The sequence below is a fragment of the Coenobita brevimanus genome, chromosome 94 (genome assembly GCF_032717465.1).
Source record: "Coenobita brevimanus isolate Jiangsu-jjx chromosome 94, ASM3271746v2, whole genome shotgun sequence".
NCBI lineage: Eukaryota > Metazoa > Arthropoda > Malacostraca > Decapoda > Coenobitidae > Coenobita > Coenobita brevimanus.
The window spans coordinates 10,235,880-10,249,895 of NC_137047.1; the positions used below are offsets into that span (position 1 = coordinate 10,235,880).

General features: G+C 42.5%; 1 non-coding gene across 1 annotated transcript; it reads right to left on the reverse strand.

Annotated features, from left to right (window-relative positions):
* Positions 1–1,436: 1,436 nt before the first annotated feature.
* TRNAP-AGG (transfer RNA proline (anticodon AGG)) lies at positions 1,437–1,508 on the reverse strand. Its single transcript has one exon. It is a non-coding gene; the product is annotated as a tRNA-Pro (tRNA).
* Positions 1,509–14,016: the final 12,508 nt, after the last annotated feature.

Consider the following 14,016-nt stretch of genomic DNA (forward strand, 5'->3'; position numbering starts at 1 on the left):
TCAGGCGACGATTGGCCGCTTCAAAGCTGCATGAAATCGTCTGTAGGTAGTAAGAATATAATGAAGACGCTTGTATCATCATCAGAAGGTTAGTTGGGAGATTCTTTTTACCCTTCCCCGATGACAGGCCATTCCAAAGTTATATAAAATCGTCTGGTGGTTCCTAATTTAAAATAGTTACGAATATCTGTGATGGTCAGAGGGTAAAGGCACCACACCTGTCACCAGTTTGTACCAGCATTCTCATCGGTTAACGAAACTCCCTAACACCTCTTCCTTGGCGATTTATTGTGCTTATCACACCTTACTGTTCGCCTCTGTGTTACGTGAATCCTTCCAACATCCCCATACTCTGCATAAATATCATACAAAATTATATTAACTGCCTTATTGAAAAATAAATCGCTATGGAAGATGTTTTAGGAAGCCTCCAAGATTCTGCCTACCCCTGGCTATAGTGGCTTTGCTTTCACCTGAGGGATCTGGGCCACTCCTATAATACTGAGCTTTAGTTATGACGTAGAAATGAGTCTCCTTGGTTACTAGACATAATTATCCTCCCATCTGTACAAGAGAATTACTACTTGAACAAATATGTCTGTTGGACCAAATGCGTCTGCTGGAGTCTAGAATGTCTGCTGAGGCCGTGATAATTTGTTGAGCCGAATGTATCTGCTGGAGGCGAGATGGTCTGCTTAAACGAGATTTCTGTTAGGCGTAAATTACTCTTGCTCTCCTAAATACTCGAGATGGTTTACAGGGCCGATGTCAAACAGAGTCGAGAAAGTCTGCAGTGTGTGTGTGTGTGTGTGTGTGTGTGTGTGTGTGTGTGTGTGTGTGTGTGTGTGTGTGTGTGTGTGTGTGTGTGTGTGTGTGTGTGTGTGTGTGTGTGTGTGTGTGCGCGCGCTGGGGCCGAGATAGTGTGCCGGGGACGAATTTACTCCCTCGGGCCCGAATCTGGAGCGACAAACAGCGCCTTGATTAAACTGGAGGGAGGGAGGGAGGATTGCTGGGATTATATGTTTTATTTTTTTTTTTTTTAGTTTCCCTCTTTATGTTCTGGTTTATTCTAAGTTCTATTTTTTTTTTGTACTGTTCTTTTGTTTTCTTACACTGTCGTTGATGTTTCAATGTCATCATTATTATTATCAATATTATTATTATTGTTTCTATTTATTATTATGATCATTATTATCATATCAGTATTATATTCATCATCATTATTACTTCCACTATTTTTCTTGTTACTGCAATAATAATAATAATAATAATAATAATAATAATAATAACTATCCTAGTCCTTTTTCCCACCTACAAAACATGAGGTAATGTACAGTACAGTCATCTTGTGTTCTCATGTAGTCACCAATCCAGGTACTAACCAGACCCACCGATGCATAACTCAGCTGACTGTACTGTTGCTAAAACTTTCTCCTGGGCCTGACCGGGATTTGAACCCGGGACCTCTCGCACCCTAAGCGAGAATCATACCCCTAGACCATCAGGCCGATACATAGCTTTCTCATTATTACTACTACTATCATTATTATTATTATTATAGATATTTTACTATTAATATCACCACCATATAATCATCATCATCATTATTATTATTATTGTTGTTATTACGACCATCATCATCATCATCACTATTATTATCTGAGATTATTCGAACTGATAATAACTGTCTTCACAAACCATACTTTTTCTTATTAACATCTGGTTTAATACATCATCTCGATATAATCTTCAGTGTGACTCACTAGCAGACGCAACCAACACCCCCCCCCCCTCTCCCGACCCACTCTTGCCTCATTCCACCACCTCCAGCCTCACCCGCACCGCCTCCTGCCCCACTCCACCACCCCCTGCCTCACCTCACCAGCTCCTGCTTCACCCCACCACCTCCTGCCTCATCCCACCACCTCCTCCTCACCCGCCTCACTTCCAATGCATCCTATAACGCACCACCTGCATTAACTCACCCCACCTCCTCCTGCCTCACTCCCGTCCTCCTGATTGCCATTCCCCTCAACACACAGCATCATCTCTCCCTCATCCATCAGCCTGCATCTTCCTTCATCCTTCAGTCTGGTTAACCAACTCTTTGCTTTTCAAACTGTTTATATCAGTTTTATAATATTTTTCCTTGTTGATATGCTGGAAAAAATGCGTATGTTCCGGTTCCGATCAAAACCACAGTACATGCGTTGAACAGCAAAACGAAAAAAATGAGAGAAAAAATAGAAAACTACATACTCTGAACACCAAGAATACCATACATACATCAGATCAAAACTACACTCTCAGAACAGCAAATAAATAAATAAATAAATAACATATGGGGAATTCTGTACACTGCCTATACACATCTTCCACTCATGAACATAAAGACATGACTACTTTAAGCAAATCTAAGTACGAACATGAAAGACATATATACATTTTCTAAACAAAAAGGAAATTAAAAATACCCGCTCCACCCCAATCAAGTCCAACAAAAGGAAGCCAAAATCAAGATGACGTTCCTTCCCAACCATCCCTTGTCATCTGGGTCTTTCTCATTTATATTCGACAGACATTTCTATATGTCAGCCATCCTCTCATTCATGTTTCCATTTTCTCCTCTTCATGATGTTGTGTCTCGTCCAGTGCAATAACTACCCAGTATCATGTGCTCTCTTCCTCTTTTCACTATATTATCTCTCTCATCTATATCTAATAACCTAACCTAACCTAACCTTTCATAATCTTGCTAAATCACTTATGTTTCTACTTTCATTGTCATTTTTCTAATCTACTTGTTAATAATTTCCCTAAGTGCTGTCCGACTAATCAATTGTCTTCTCCTTTCCTCTCTGTAAAATATTTCTGTTTTGCTTACTAATCATATCCCTACCTGCTGTCACAATGATCACTTGACCATCCTTTCTTTTCACTGATCACTTCCCTAACTCACTGATCACTCTCCTAACTCACTGATCACTTCCCTAACTCACTGATCACTTCCCTAACACAATAATCACTTCCCACACAGGTGCCTGTATCTTCCCTATCCTCGTTTTCTTTTCTTTTTTTTTTTCAATTTAACCCGTCCCATAACATCATAAGTAATGTTAACCATTAGAATAAAAAAAGCTATTTCTTAGCTGAATAATACAGTCTGGTGGTAGACAGAAAACAGTTTAGCGACAGCAAGATCAAAATAACTTAAGTTTTCAGCAATTGGAGAAGGATCAGTATCTTATTTGCACTCTCACACGACAAAAGGTTGACTGAGTAAAATCGTCCAAGGGTTGCTAAATAAATAAATAAGTAAATAAGTGAAAATAAGATAACAAAAAGGATACAGATTAATAACAAGCATTCTTAGATCTTTAGTGGAAAAGTTTCTAGAGAAGGGAAAGAAGTTGTATGCGGCTTTCATGGATTTGGAGAAAGCATATGACAGGGTGGATAGACAAGGACTGTGGAAAGTGTTAAGAATATATGGAGTAGATGGGAAGTTGTTGAATGCTGTGAAGAGTATGTACGATGGTGCGAAGGCTGCAGTGCGTGTGGATGGTGAACTAAGTGAATTTTTCTCTTTGAAAGTTGGGTTGAAACAGGGATGTGTCATGTCTCCATGGTTGTTCAATCTGTACATGGATGGGGTAATAAAAGAGGTACAAGGTAAGGTAGTGGATGTTGGAGTGGCCCTGGTGAGAGAGGATAGTGTTTGGAAACTCCCTGTACTGTTGTTTGCAGATGATACTGTGTTGTTGAGTGAAGACGAAGGGGAGCTGCAAGGCTTGGTGGATGAGTTTGAGAGAGAGTGTAAGAAACGGAATCTAAAAGTGAATGTAGGGAAGAGTAAAGTGATGGTCTTTGAGAGAGGTGAAGTTAGTGAATGTACAGCGAGGTTGGATGGTGAGGAATTGGAAAATGTGAGTACGTTTAAGTACTTGGGTAGTGTGATGAGTAAGGATGGAGGTTTGGAGGGTGAAGTGCTTGAAAGGGTACAGCAGGGAAGAAAGGTTGCTGGTTCTTTGAAAGCAGTGATAAGAAACAGGGAAGTGAGCATGGAAGTGAAAAAGTTACTACATGACAGTATTGTGATACCAACTCTAACGTACGGGAGTGAAGCTTGGACACTGTTGGAAGGACACAAGTCAAGAGTGAGAGCAGTGGAAATGAGTTATTTAAGAGGAGCCTGTGGAGTCACGTGGAGAGACAGGCTGACGAATGAAGATATAAAGGAGCGTTGTGGTGTGGATGTGGATGTGATAGGAAGCGTTATGAGGAACACACTGAGGTGGTTTGGCCATGTGGAGAGGATAGAGGGTGAAAGACTGACGAAGAGAGTGTATGTGAGTGAGGTGGAGGGGGGAAGAGGGAGGGGGAGGCCGAGGATGAGATGGAGGGATGGGGTGGAGAGGTATATGAGAGAGGGGGGTGTGAGTTAGGAGCAGGGCAGTGAAATGGCGGGGGACAGGGCGACTTGGAGGCGATTTGTTTGTGGCCACCCCAAACGGGATTGAGGCGTCTGGCAATAGATAGACAGATAGATAAATAAAGATAGCCAATATTTCCACTGTCTTCAGAGGTTGCAGGAGACCAACGTAAGACGTCTGAGGTCAAGCGGTTCCTCCAAAACTAAGAAAAATCGTCGAGAGGTGTACCAATACTAAAATACCTGAGAATTCTATCATCATCTGAAGGTTAATTTCCACGTCTCCCCTTCCCTGTCCTAATCCAGTATTTCGTTTCCCCTCCTTTCACTCCTTCATTTTTCATTTTCTTCCTTCTTTCCTCTGGTCACTACGCCACTTCCCCTCTCCTCCTTCTCGTTCTTCCCCTCCCTTATCCATCATTCCATTTTCCAACCTTCCATAATTTCCCGTCTCCAACTCCCTTTTTTTTTTTTTTTTTAAACTCCCTCTCCTTTACTCATTAGGCCACTTTACCTTTTATTCTCTCTCTCTCTCTCTCTCTCTCTCTCCCCCCCCCACGCCTCCGAGGAAGATTGGGGGAAGTATTAAATCAAGTCCCCACATCCTAATATTCCTCAATTAATTGTTTTTGGGAGACGCCATGAATAGGGAATGAAGTTAATTGCATATAGAAAGGCAGGGTGGGAGACAAGAGAACTGAGAGAGAGAGAGAGAGAGAGAGAGAGAGAGAAAGAGAGACAGAGAGAGAAAGAGAGAGACAGAGAGAGACAGAGGACACGTACAGTAAGTGAGAAGAAAAGGAGAGAAAATGAATAGACAAACATAACTTCAGATATAAAAAAAAAAAAGGGGGGGGGGGAAGACCACGAAGAAATAGGGTTGCCGACTGTTTGATGAGGGTGAAAGGCGCAGACCCGGATCGCTGGGAACTGGAGAAGGGTGAAAAGGATGGAAATGAGGAGGCGAAGGTCATTATGTGTGGTGAGATAACTGGATGGCGTGAGAAATGACATGGAAGCAGAGTTGTGGAGGCAGACGCAGTACGACAGAATGGGTTGAAGAGGATGTTTCAATCTGATAGGCCCGTATTCTCGTCTAGGAAGCTCCCTAACACCTCTTACTAAGCGATTCATTTTGCTTATTACACCTTGCCTGTCCTCTTCTGTGTTACTTAAATCATTCTAATATTACCAAACTCTGCATAAATAACATACTAAACGATACTGGCCAGCCGTATCCAAAAATAAATTGCTAAGGAAGAGGAGTTAGGGAGCTTCCTTAATCTGCGAAAGTACGAGCCACAGAGAGAATGAGAGATGAGACAGCAGTGAGAAATAAAATATAACTGTCATCGTATAAAGTTAATCCAATGCCTCACCTCAGACAACGACTTCAGAAAGCACAGGAGTTCAGATAAAATTAAAACATGGCCAGAACAATCTAATACTCCCTTGTGCTCTATATGCATCTTTTTAAAATCGACATAGAGTTCCAGTAATAACATACAAGAAGATAATTAGGCTGTAGTGTGCACAATAAATCGCTTAAAATGAGATGCTATGAGATGCCCTACAACAAGAATACGACCCCAAACCAAACGACCTCTTATAAAAACAAACTTCGCCAAACCTCCCCCTTGAATCGGTACTAGGGGTCGTGTTGGCACAAGGGAGGCATCTGCATCGTATCACCGGCCAGCCCCACCTTCACGGTCCAATATTCAGATTCAGCGATACCCAGTCGGAGATCCAACAGGTCCTGCCAAGTACCACTAGCGCTTCAACAGGTCCTTAATAACACTGGAACGACCTCAACACTCATTATGCTTTCTTTACACTAACCTGGGCCAGACTTTCGTTCTCTTGTACCTTATTTTACGTAGCTCAAGACGATTCCACACCTCTGCATCCTCCCCATAGTACTTCTTTGTGACTGGCATCATCTTCCAGTGTTCATCTAATGTTACAACTCGGAATTTAAGGTAGAGATGACAATTTTAGGCCAAGTTAGAGGAAATTGGGTATAGTCACCGAACAAGAATTCTCGTGATATATCTCAGAGATGCAAGTTGACCATCTAGGTATCTACAGCTTGTATTATAGTCCTTCCACCTTAACTTGGCCCAGAATTTTTACTTTTTGCATCTTATTTCACGAAGCTCAGTGGTAGAATGAGACTATATATGTTTAGCGCTACACTCTATCCACAGCACTTCTTCGTGACTAGCATCATATTCTTGGGTAAATCTCTCGAGCAAGAAAAGTACAGTAGTTAGTGGAGTGTGGCTATGAGTGACGTCAGGTCCTGGGCTCGTATTCTCGTCGGCTAAGGAAGCTCCTTTGCACCTTCTCCTTACCGATTTATTTTTGGATATGACTGCTTAATATCCCTGTGTATGTTATTTTTGCAGTGTATGGGGACATCGAAAGGATTTATATAACACAGAATAAGACAGTATGGTGTAATATGTAAAATAAATCGCTAAGGAAAAGATGATTGGTGGTTCCCTTACCCGATGAGAACACGGGTCCTGGAACACGGTGAACTCTTAGTATTATTTCCCGGGCATTTTTATCTCGCTAAACCACACTGTCTTAATACTCTCTTTCTCTCTCCCTCCAACCCGTAATTCAAGGATCCTGTGCCCCTCCGCTCCCGATCCCAGCCGCACAGGGATCCCTTTGTGCTTAGCGCCACACCTCCCACGGTATTCACAGCAAATTTACATAGAAATCGTAGCATCCTCCCTCCTCCTCCTCGTCCTGCTGCTGCTTCGCCCCCATCTGGTTCCACTCTCTGATGGCCTATCCCAGTACTCTATCGGTATTAGGCCAATCCTCTGCCGTCTGTGAAATGAGATGGGACGGGCAGATAAAAGTCTTGCACAAAACTCCACTTGACTCCTCTATTGTCCGCCAGTCGCCCGTATGGTAGAATTTTGCTACGTGAGAGAATGCAGGAAGTCTCAGTGGTCCTTAGGTTTTCTCTAGATACTCTAATTTTATAGCTGATTCTACACTGTTTTATTCATTTTAAAGGGTGATGGTCACTGGACACAAGATGCTTAATACTTATCTCCATTAAGTGAGAAGAGGAGAGAATCATCATCATCATCATCATCCCCACGAGTTCATGTGAGAAGAATAGAGAAAATCGTCATCATCATTGCTAAGAGTTTATGTAAGAATCATCATCATCATCATCGTCCTATTCCTTTGAGCTTAAGTGTGAACAGGTGAGAAAGTCATCGTCATCATCATCATCACAATTCCCACTAGAGGACGACGAAGAGAATCACAGCAATAAACCCAGGAACTAGCTATGCAACGGGAAGGTGTGGAAGCGGAACTTAAATATTTTCTTAGGCTGCGTATACAATCATTTCCTAATATTTCCGTCTTAACTCGAACAGGAACCAAACATTTCACTTGTACAAAAGCAGAGGGAATAAAGCGTGAAAAATGCAGCACGACAAAATTATTCATGATTTTTTTTATTACTGTGCAAACTAAAGTTGTTTCACTTGGGGGATTTTCATCATTCTGTAGTTTATTTCCCGTAAGTCAATGACAGAATAAGCTAATACTATGGCTCTACATCCTTTTCTGTGTTTCTGGCATCATATTCTAGTGTCAGTCTCTTCCTACAGCTCTGCATTCAGGATGGCAAGATGGCAGTTTCAGGCCAAGTTAAAATAAACAGAGCACAAGTTATCGTTCAGGAAAAACTAGAGGCATTTTCCCCCGTCATATCCCAGCATTTTCACCCTCCCTCACTCTTTCCTCCAGCCAGCCAGCCCGCCTCACCTCGCCGCTCGGGGTGGAGCGTAAAAACATGGCGGAAGGAAACAACAGCCTGGGCAATTTAGGAACAAAAGCAGAGATGAGAGGACTGCCGGATCCTCTCCCCCCCACCTCCCCCAGTACCTAATGGGACTCTTCTTTCATCAGCATAATCTTCACCCTGTTCCGCACCAAATATCTCCCCTAAGCTGAAATCGTCTGCCAGCAATAATAATTAAAAAAGCACTTTAATGAGGCGTTGAATGGAGACTGCTTCAAAGTCCTAACCACGAAACGTCTCTAAGAATATACAAAATCTTGCGTCAATTCCAACAATAAAACATAAGACATCATCCAATCAAACTGGTTAATGGCTATTGTTTCTAACCCCGTCAGTAGCAGAGGCTTTCCTTTAAAAAAAACAAAACTGTCCGGCCGTAGCAAGAATACTGTGAAACAAAAGGCGTGCTGGAAGTGAGGGTGTCAATTTCGGGAGGAGGTGGCCCCAGGAGGCACCTTGATGGCAGTGGCTTAGATAGGGGGAAAAAAAAATAAAGGCCTTCATTTCCGTTCCTTGCACCTCATCACACGCAGTGCTGGCGTGACGGACAAACTGGAAAATAAGAGTGAGAGAGACTGGGAGATGAAGACTGAGAGAGACTGGCAAAAATGACTGAAAGAGAGTGAGAAAGGACGCATGAGAGAAACTGGAAGAAGGTGAATGAGAGACAGGAGATTGGGAGAGACTGGCAGACAAAGAGAGAGAGACCGGGGCAGACTGAGAGAGGAAAACTGAGAAGGATTTGGAGACTGAGAGACAGGGAGAGGCTGGGAGAAGGCAGAGGGAGGAAGATTGAACAGAAAGACGAGGACAGAGAGGGAGCAAAGAGAAGAGGCAAAAAAGAGGTAGGGAGGGAGGTGGACAAAGGAGAAAAAAAGGAAAAAAAGGGAGAGAGGATGAAAAAAGGGAGAGACAGGAAAGTAGCAGGAACCAGAGGGACAAAAGGGAGCAGACACAAAGGAGTAAAAAAAAAAAAAAAAAATAAGCAGTTCATTTCCTCTTGCTGCAGTTGTCCTCCTTCATCAGACGCCGGTGTTGGGGAGAGACTGGCGAGACTGAGATAAACGGGAGGGAGGAAACGTGCAGAGAGGAGAAAAAATGGAGAGGGAAGGAAATAGTACTGAGGGCAGGGAGGGGAGAGAGGGGGAGAGAGGCTGAAGGAAAGAAAAAGAGGGAGACAAAAGGGGGGGGAGGGGAAGCGAGAGAGGTAGAAGGGAAGAATTCGAGAGAAGGGAGGGAAGAAGTTGAGAGATAAAGGGAGAAAGGGTGAAATACTTGAGGAAAAAAAAAAAAAAAAAAAAAAACTTGCTTCATTTCCGCTTCTTGTAGTAACAGTATGTTACCTGAGGCTGGTGTTAGGGAGAAGAAGAGAGGCAGACTGGGAGACGAGAGGAACAGGAAAGAAGAGGGAGAGAATACAGCAGATAGGAGGGAAGAAGAGAACAGAGAGTACTAGAGGAAGGACTGAAGTGACAGAAAATGCGGAGAGAAGGATCTAGCAGAATCAAAAGGGAAGGAAGACGGGGGGATGTACTGCCTGTCGACTACACAAGGTCCAGCAGGGCAGACAATCGGTTTCCGCTATGCAGAGTGGGTAGAGAGATCAACTAACTGTCCCAAAGGTGGCGAGTTCGATCACAGGCGAGGCTGGGAAGTCTGATTATTTGCATTTCGTTATAACAGACTTTACTTATTCACCACAATACCTACGGAAATGTCGTAAAAACGCCCCAAATATCATAACATCAGTCTTGAACTAGCAAGCCCAAAAGTATATTCAATAAGAACGGCGTGTATCAGCGCCTAAGTGGTGACATGTGAAAAGTGTGTCATGCAGAACTGCTAGGTCTTAGGCAACGGATAATCTGTTTATGCCCAGAGTCAAAAACATTTAAAAAATCCTAACTGTACTGCTGGACAAACAAGAACAAAGGAGGAACAAACTTCGTCAAAGCGCCTGATCGGCAAGAGAATCGAGCCAGTTAAAAAAAAAAAAAAAAAAAAAAAAAAGTAGTTAATGAGGCGGATGAAAGGAAAGCGAGGGAGGAGGGAGAACGGAATGGATGGAGGAGGGGAAGGAGAGGAGGAGGAGGAAAGTGGAGAGGAGGGAAACGAAAGCGAGACTACAAAAAGTATAGAAAAAAAATTGGGGGCAATAAAAGAGAGAAGTTGAGCGAAGTAGTAAAGAGTAAAAAGGGAAGTGAAGCAATAAAGAAGGAGGGAGAGGCAAAGGGTAAGTGGCCATAAAGAAGATGGGGAGGGGGTGAGAAGGTGTAACAAAGGGACGAGGGACAGAAGGAGGGAGGACGTGGAGAGCTGGAAAAAACAAGAGTACCAATTTACCGGAGAGAGAGAGAGAGAGAGAGAGAGAGAGAAACCCATCCACTTGAACAATACCACAAACAACTTAACCAAACTCACACACACACAACTTATATAATGCTGAACATCCCAGAGAGAGCCAGCAAAGTTAAGGCAGCAGACGGTAGCGGAAGTCAATGATAAGTACCACACCTCGCCATCGCTATTCCTCAAGTGCCCTCGATGATCTAAACACACTTCTTACTTTATTCTCGCTACCTAGGAAAGCTCTCGTGGTGAAGGGGTTAGAATAAATCTCCAATAATCCCATTAATTAAAAAAAACACATACACACGCTGAATAAAATCGACTGAAATGTAAGAATAAAAAAATAATACGATCTTGGATTCGATGGGTTGGGAATACGAAACACATAATTTTATCTTGATTTTTACTTGGTAATTTCAGAGTGGTCCATATATTACTCTTCCCTTTCCCTCCGCCTGGTGATTTCTCGTGTACTGAGGGGACGGCTCAGTCGAGGTCTACTCAACATAATCTAGTAATTCCCTACTTCCAATGTCACACCCGCGCCCACACCAGCAGACTGTACCATCCTCGCAGAGCACAAGATACCGCTCAGTGAGTTTCTGTAGTGCAGCGCTATTTACGGACCTCGCTGTAAATATTAAATTTGTGTGTGTGTGTGTGTGTGTGTTTGCCGAGTTTGGTCAAGTTGTATATGTTATTACGCGAGTGGTTGGTTATTTCTCTCTCTCTCTCTCTCTCTCTCTCAGTATGGGTTAGAGGCACACACACACACACACACACACACACACACACAAAACACATCCGGTCAGTCCCTGTGCAGTCGTATGAGTCAAAACTACATTAGCTGATTAAGTTACTGGCAGCAATTACCTCCCCCTCACTCACTTGCTACTTACACACTCACTCACTCACTTATTTACTCACAACTTACTCACTCGCTCACCCACTCATCACACTCACTCACTCGCTAACTTACTCTCACTCGCTCGCTAACATTCACTCACTCACTTGCTACCTTACTTTCACTCACTCACTCACCCATTCCAGACCTCACTATGAACCCCATCAGTCCCACAACGTATTTCAGATTTCTGTCTTGTTATCTCCAGACGATTTTATTCAGCTTCTCTGAGACTGTTTTTTCTCCTTCCTCCACACGACTTTTTTTTTTTTTTTTTTTAGATTTTCAGACTCTTGAAAACCTGGGATGGATTTTTCGAACTGGAAGGGTTAAATACAGCCTCCATCAACCCCTTCGCTACTAAGATACCCGTCCAAGCTGAATCAAATCGTCTGGGAGTGGGAAAAGAACGACATTATGCGATTCAAAGGGGTTTACCTGATCATGGTCGGTCTCCTCCCGTAGTTCATTCCAGCTAGCGCCAGACGATTTTATTCATCTGAGAGAGAGAGAGAGAGAGAGAGAGAGAGAGAGAGAGAGATGAGCCTGGGAATTTTAACCTCTTCAGTTGCTACCAGACGATTTTATTCAGCTTGGCTACGGTCCTAAGGGGTTACTGACGGCTAAAATCAACCTTTCCAATTCGAAGAAGTCTACCTTATAAAACCGCCTGGAGAAAGTAGGACTAAGAAGGAAATTACGACCCCATATAAAGGAAATTACACCATACAGAAGACATTACGACCCCAAATATATGAAATTACGACCCCCATTTATATGAAATTACGACCCCATGTATTGGACATTACGACCCCATATACATGAAATTACGACCCGATGTGGAGGACATTACGGCTACATGTAGAGGAAATTACGACTCAATACAGAGGAAAATACGACCCCATACAAAGGAAATCACGACCCTCACTCATTCACAGCCGCTCTCACCCCAACTCAACACGCACAAAACTGCAAACCTAATTAAGCATGACGTAAAAAAAAGGGAGAGAGAGAAAAAAAAAAAGGTTGCACAAGCTGAACTGAATGAAAAACAAACAGAAGGTGACTCATAAAAAAAAAAAAAAGAAGAACAACAGGTGAAATCATACACACACTGCCAACACCAGAACATCATAAAGAGAGAGAGAGAGAGAGAGAGAGAGAGAGAGAGAGAGAGAGAGAGAGAGAGAGAGAAGAGCAACATGTGAAATCATAAACACATTGTCAACACCAGATTATCATTAAAAAAGAAAGAGAGAGACACACACAGGAGAAACGGGTGAAATTATACACAAACTGCAAATACCAGAAAAAAAAAAAAAAAAGTCAACAGGCGAAATTACACACACCCTGCCAACACCAAACCGATTTCAGTGTCGAGAACGGCTGTAAAAATATCGGTATTAAGTTATATTTTTATTTTTATTATTTTTTCCCCGAGAGCGCCTTTTCCGTATTAATCTTGCAGTCACTTTATTATTATATTCAGGTTAGGAAATATCTGTCGTCCTGAAGGTGTTAATGAGGGTTGCATCAATCTCATCTAGTTCATAAAATCAGGTTAAATAAAGTCGTCTAGGGGTGGCAAAAATAATAAAGCACGTCATCGTAGAGAAATGGTTAACCACATCCTTATTAGGGACCTTACATAACCTGGAAACAATAAAATAAATACATAAACAAGAATACAAGAAGCGGTGCCAAGGCACAGCAAACACGTCCCCGGGAGCCATTTTAGTGCAGACGTATAAACTCAACAGGATATCTAGTAAGAGATGTCACATAACAAATTTGGAGTAAATCGAGTGAAAAATTACGATTTTATGCCCATAAAGTTTTAGGCCCGACCCACCCGACACTGACCCCCCTACCGCTAACAGAAGGGTGACCCCCCCACCCTGATGTAAAGAGGTATGTTAGAAGATGCAGATTTGAAAGATGCACCTTGAGGTTTTGGTTTCATGTTGATATGACGATTCTGAAAGAAAACCGATTTTTTTTTTTTTTTGGGGGGGGGTCTACAGTACAGCCTGGGCATTGGCCCAAAATTTAATCAGGTGATCAGAAGGTCATAGACTATCATCCCTGTAATTTTAGTTAAAATCGCACCAGCAGTTTTCGGGCAAAGTTGTTAACAGACAGACAGACAGACAGACAAACAGATGGACAGACAGGCAAACAAACAAACCAACAGACAAACCGGGTGAAAACAATACCCGTCCCCAAGCCCGTCCGGGGCGGGGACGGGTAAAAAGTCACGCACTGCTCTCATACACCTGCCGACTAGGGATGCTGAATAAAGGACTACATGGAACTGAAAGGTTCCCTCATAATAGCTTTGAATGGAAAAATTAAAATGTCTAATTAAAGCAAGTTAATGAGTTTGCTCACGATCAAAGTATTCGTAAATATTGCTCTCTGAAATTTTATGAAATATTCTCCCTTAATATGTATTGAAGAAATTGGTTTTATTAAGCTAACTCTTTA